Genomic DNA, 6,000 nt, shown 5'->3' on the forward strand with positions numbered 1-6,000 from the left:
AATTGACAGATTATAATCCATAGTGTAAAGTATCCGTGAGTTCAAATTGACATAAATAAATAACTTAAGAGGTAAATGAATAAATGGAGAAAATGTGCAGCTCTTTCTTAAGTAGAATTTTCAATTAATAAATGTAGAAAAATAATGGAAAGAAAAATTACCGTTTGGCAAAGAGTACAATAAAAATCCTTCCAGGAAAGAATCATCTGTGTATACTAAAGTTGTGAGCAACAGTATGAAAAAAAAAAAAAGATATTTTCAATGTTTCAAAATACCTCCCCATAAGATGTTTACTAATTAAAGGTAGAAATACCGTAAATGTGTAACTGATAAACAGACACACAGCATCATGCACCTCCTAATTAATATGACACTCTAAGAGCACAACATCATTTCTGTAATATTATTGCCAAAATACATAATCTTTATTCTAACCATGAGAAAACATAAGACAAAAATTTGAGAGATATTCTACAAAATATCTGGCCAGTACTCTTCAAAAGTTCCAAAATAATGAAAGACAAAGAAAGAACATTAGTGGGACAATTGGGAAGTATGTCGATGTCAATTTCTTTGTTTTGACGTTGTATTACTTTTATGTGAAATGTTATTTGGGAAAGGAGATCGAAGGCTATATGCAAATGAATACAGTCTTTCTACAACTTGTGAGTAGCCTAAATATTATTTCAGAATAAAAGTTAAAACAATCTACCAATCAGCTCCCTTGAGTGCTCCATGTTATGTATCATTCTTACAGTAGCATATTCTCTATAAGGTTACATGGATATCCCTTCACATTAGGTGATATACATTTTCAGTTTTAGTATTTGCCCAAAAAATGCAATTGATGTGGAATTAATTTTGGTATAAGATATAGGATAAGGATATCTATTCTTCAAAAAGTTCATTAGTTGCCTCAACACAATTTATTGATTAATCAGTTCTGAATCTGCTTATTCCCACTGCTATTCTCATCTTATCCTAATTATTGCATCACTGGAATCACTTTTTCATTTTCTCCTGTATTTCATCAGTCTCACTCTTTTTGTGCTAGTTCCATAATGCCTTTATTGTTATGGATTCATAGTGTTATACTATAAGTCAAATATCACTTCATGAGATTTTAATATTTTTTCAGAATGATTACTTCAAAATGCACCTTATTTTATTGTAATACATAAATAAAATTTTATTAGACTTCTAAGTATACTTATTAAATTGTACTTAGAACAGTATTATGTTATATTATCATGATATCATAGCTCTCTAAATATTTATTTACTGATTTATGCAGTTCCTCAACAAATATTGAGTGAAAGATCCTGTATACCGGCACAGGCAAGTTACTAGAAATTTTATTTGAGCTCTCGGTGGGAAAAAAGAAGAAAATTCCACTGTCTCTATGGCTCTTTCCATACACTGTGTCTCATGAGAGTTTAGGGTGTACTATTTCTAAATTTAAGGAAATTCAGGCCGGGCTCAGTGGCTCACACCTGTAGTCCCTGTACTTTGGGAAGCAAGGAGGGCGGATCACCTGGGATCAGGAATTCAAGACCAGCCTGGCCAACAGGGTGAAACTCCATCTCGACTAACAATACAAAAATTAGCTGGGCATGATAGTGGGTGCCTGTAATCCCAGCTACTCGGGAGGCTGAGACAGGAGAATTGCTTTAACCCTGGAGGCAGAGATTGCAGTGAGCCCATATCGTGCCACTGCACTCCAGCCTAGGCAATAAGAGTGAAATTCCACCTCAAAAAAAAAAAAAAAAAAAAGAAAGAAAAAAAAGAAATACAAGAAAGAGGATTTTTTAAAAAATAAATGTTTTGCAATTTTTCTGGGGCCCCTGGTAAATGAAAAGCTTTTCTGTAGAGGCATAATCTGAAACCAGATACACTAAATTTCAATTCACAAGAAACTTACTCTAAAGATGCTTTTGTGAATGACAATTACAGGCCCCATAAAGACCATCAAGAGCAAAAAGCACTTCTGATAATAGAAACATAAAATAATTATATTTAAAGTAGCTAAAATTGGCCGAGCACAGTGGCTCAAGCCTGTAATCCCAGCACTTTGAGAGACCGAGGTGGGTGGTTCACGAGGTCAGAAGATTGAGACTACCCTGGCTTACATGGTGAAACTCTGTCTCTACTGAAAATACAAAAAAAAGAAAAGAAAAGAAAAAACAGGGCGAGGTGGCGGGCACCTGTAGTCCACGCTACTCAGAAGGCTGAGGCCAGAGAATGGGGTGAACCTGGGAGGCGGAGCTTGCAGTAAGCCGAGAGGGTGCCACTGCACTCCAGCCTGGGCAACACAGCAAGACTCTCTAAATAAATAAATAAATAAATAAATAAAAGTAGTTAAAATTATAAAAAAAGAGAGAGAGAAAGAGAGAAAACATTGTGTAAAAAATGACTATCAGTAACTAATAGTAATTTTTAAAATGTCTATTGAAATTTAAATAATTTCAATAAAGATATTAAAAAGCAATTATATGAAAAAAGAGTGAACTGGAAAATAGACCCAAGAAAATTACCTAAAACGAGATCTAAAAAAGATAAGACACAATGAATATGAAAAGTCAAAACTATTGGGAAGAAAATGAGGCCTAATATCTAACTGCATTTACAACGATGGTAGAAAGTAAAATGGAAAAGCAATACATGAAAAAATGTTGACAGATAACTTTCCACGTGTTATGTAAGACATGAATTTTCCATTTTAGAGGGAAAAAAATATCCAAGCAAGATTTTTAAAAAATTTCCCTCTCCACACTAAACTGGTATAATTTGAAGTAACTGTAAACAGAGAAAGAGACCCAAAGAAGAAAAATATATCAGCTACAAATGAAGCACCACTATTAGGTCAGGTAATAAACAAACATATAATATTGTTGGAGATAAGTGGTAAAAGAAGAATTAAAGAAGATGAAAGACACACAATCAGAATTGGAGAAGGGTGGTATATTATATAAGGTGAAAACAGAGACAGCAGATATCTCCCTGGATACTTTTTTTCCTGAGATTTCTATTCTCGTATCTTCCCCATCTCAGTAAATGGTAGTTATTCTGCCAGTTGTTCAAGCCAAGAACATTGCAGTCATCTATAACTTTCTCTCATCTATCCAATCCTTAGCAAATCCTACTAGTACTACTTTAAGATATTTCCAAATTACCCCCACAGGAAGCAACCTCTTATACGTATTATCACAACAGTTTCCTAATTGGTGTCTCTATTTCAATCCTCCTTTTCCTTCCCTATTTGCATTTGTAATCGCAGAGATTTCTTTTTTAATTATTTAACAGAAAGTCAGATCACATCCTTCTTTTCTCAGAACCCTCCAAGCCTTCTCATTTCACACGGATTAAAATAAAATTACATTTCCATTCAGAAGGATCTACATTCTCACACACACTGTTACACTTTTGATATTTCCTCCTGTTTCTCTCCTGTCACTGCACTCCCACCATGCTGGCCTGCTTGCTTTTACACACTAAGCACACTCCTGTCTCAAGCTCTTTTGCTTCCTTTTTTCTCTCTCTGGGATGTTTTCCTCATCCACTTTCTACTTGGAAAAAACCTTCTACATTCACCCTAAATAATGTACCACCCCCAAATATCATTGCCTCCCCATTTAATCTTTGTAGCACTGATCTCCTTGTCTCCACTTAGTAAGAAGGCAAGAGCTACGATGAGAGGCTGAGATATAGCAGGGACTTTGTCTTCTTGACTGTGTCCTTAGAATCTGGAAAAGTGTTTAGAACAAAGTACTGTACCCACAGAATAAAGAACTTTGTCTGGAACATAGAAGACATTCTATTAATATCTAAGAATGTAGGAGAAATTTAAGCCATATGAATATGAAATTATATTCAAAGTGCTGAGAGAAAATAGGTGTCCACCTGCACCTAGAATTCTATACACAGCTCGTAGTGTCACTGAAAGACTGATGATAAAAATAATACATTTTCAGAAAAAGAATTAGTGTACGCCATCAAGAGTTTTTCACTAGGGGAAAAAAAAAATTCACCGAAACTACTTAAAAAAACCAACTACACTACACCATATATTTCAAGAAGAAGGCATTAAACTTAGAATAAAGAAATGAAGTTCAAGAAATAATGATGGGTAAGAAAATTGTTAAAGGTGAGATTAATGAAGTAAACATTCACTGAATTAAATAAGGAAAACAAATTATGGTTATTCTGATGGTGAAAAATGAGTTAGAACTACAATACTAATTAGTTGATAAATGGGGATTTTAATGATAGAATTTTAAAGTGTTTGCAAAGTTAAAAATACTCTATCTTTAAACTCTAATCACTCAAGTATGTATGTTAAATTTACAGATAAAATTAATGAAATAGAAATATAAAACATTATTTCAATTCACTTAAGGTGAAAAGTAATGAAAAGTCTATCAGTGTAATTCACATAGCAAATAATTTGCAGAAATGCATAAAGAAATTGTCAAACTCCCAGTCATAATAGATTTTTAACATGCCCTACTTAGTAATTGATAGATTAAATGTATCTAAAATTAATAAACATATAGGATATTTAAACACCACCTTTAAAAAATATCTTCACCACATAAATGCAATATTCATTCTTGTCAATCATGCCTGAAACAATTGCCAATACTGAACAAATGCCAGTCCCTAAAGTAAGTCTAAACAACCAGCAGGGTACAATACATACAAATCCCATTTACTAGCAGTAATAAATTAAGATTAGTAAACAGTTGAAAGTCAATTTAATAGAAGCATGCATGTGAAACATTTTAATAAATATTTTAAAGTAACTCATAAGTTCAAGATGATATGATTTAAAAAACACAAAAAATATTCCAAGCAAAAGTAATTAAATAGTAAACATCAACATACATTGGCAAGTAGGCGATGATCTCATTTCACATGCTAATAATTAGAAAAGACGAAAGCCGGCCAGGCGCGGTGGCTCACACCTGTAATCCCAGAACTTTGTCAGGCCAAGGTGGGCGTATCACCTGAGTTCAGAAGTTCAAGACCAGCCTGACCAACATGTAGAAACCCCGTCTCCACTAAATATACAAACCAGGCACGGTGGCATATGCCTGTAATCCCAGCTACTTGGGAGGCTGAGGCAGGAGAATCGCTTGAACTCTGGTGGCGGATGTTGCGGTGAGCCAAGGTTGTGCCATTGCACTCCAGCCTGGGCAACAAGAGTGAAACTCCATCTCAAAAACAAACAAACAAACAAAAGATAGAAAAAAGAAAAGAGGAAATCCTGAGGTATAGAGAGATACATAGAATGTGTATACAATTCTCTGCCACAACGCCACACTGCCCAACACTGAGAATGTATGAGTAAGCACTCTATTCATAAATTATTTGGATTCGTTATTTCTTGCCTCTCTGAAAGCTAATTGGCAATATCTACTGAAACTACTTGTGCATTTATCCTTTGATGAAGCAATCTCACTTCTGAAAATTTCCCTTAATAGTATACCTCCAAAAACTGAAAATTACATATGCATAAGTATTTGTTATTGCAAATTGCATTATTATTTGTAATTGCAAAAATTTGTAAATAACCTAAAGATCCGAACATATACTTTTTTTAAAAAAAATAAACTATGGTTTATCTTCAAATCTTTATTACACAAATGGTAGCATAGCATATAAATGCATTGTAAAAAGGAATGTGGTAAAACTTTATGAACTGATGTGCAGTGATTTCTGGCGTGTGTTTTTAAGTTATAAAAACCAAACTGCTTTTATATACTATACTACCATGTAAGTAAGAAATAAGTGAAAAACATGCATACATTTGTTTATTTTTACAAAAAAATACAGAAGTAAAAAACAGATAATGAAGAAGTTGATTACCTAAGTCTGCTAATGGTGGAAGGGGATGAGGGAGATTGGCGGATATATGAAAAAGGTTCTATAAGGAGCTTAAACAAATCAACAAGCAGAAAAACAGCCCAGTTAAAAAATGGGCAAAGGACATGATATAGT

The sequence above is a fragment of the Chlorocebus sabaeus genome, chromosome 3 (assembly GCF_047675955.1).
Source record: "Chlorocebus sabaeus isolate Y175 chromosome 3, mChlSab1.0.hap1, whole genome shotgun sequence".
Taxonomy (NCBI): Eukaryota; Metazoa; Chordata; class Mammalia; order Primates; family Cercopithecidae; genus Chlorocebus; species Chlorocebus sabaeus.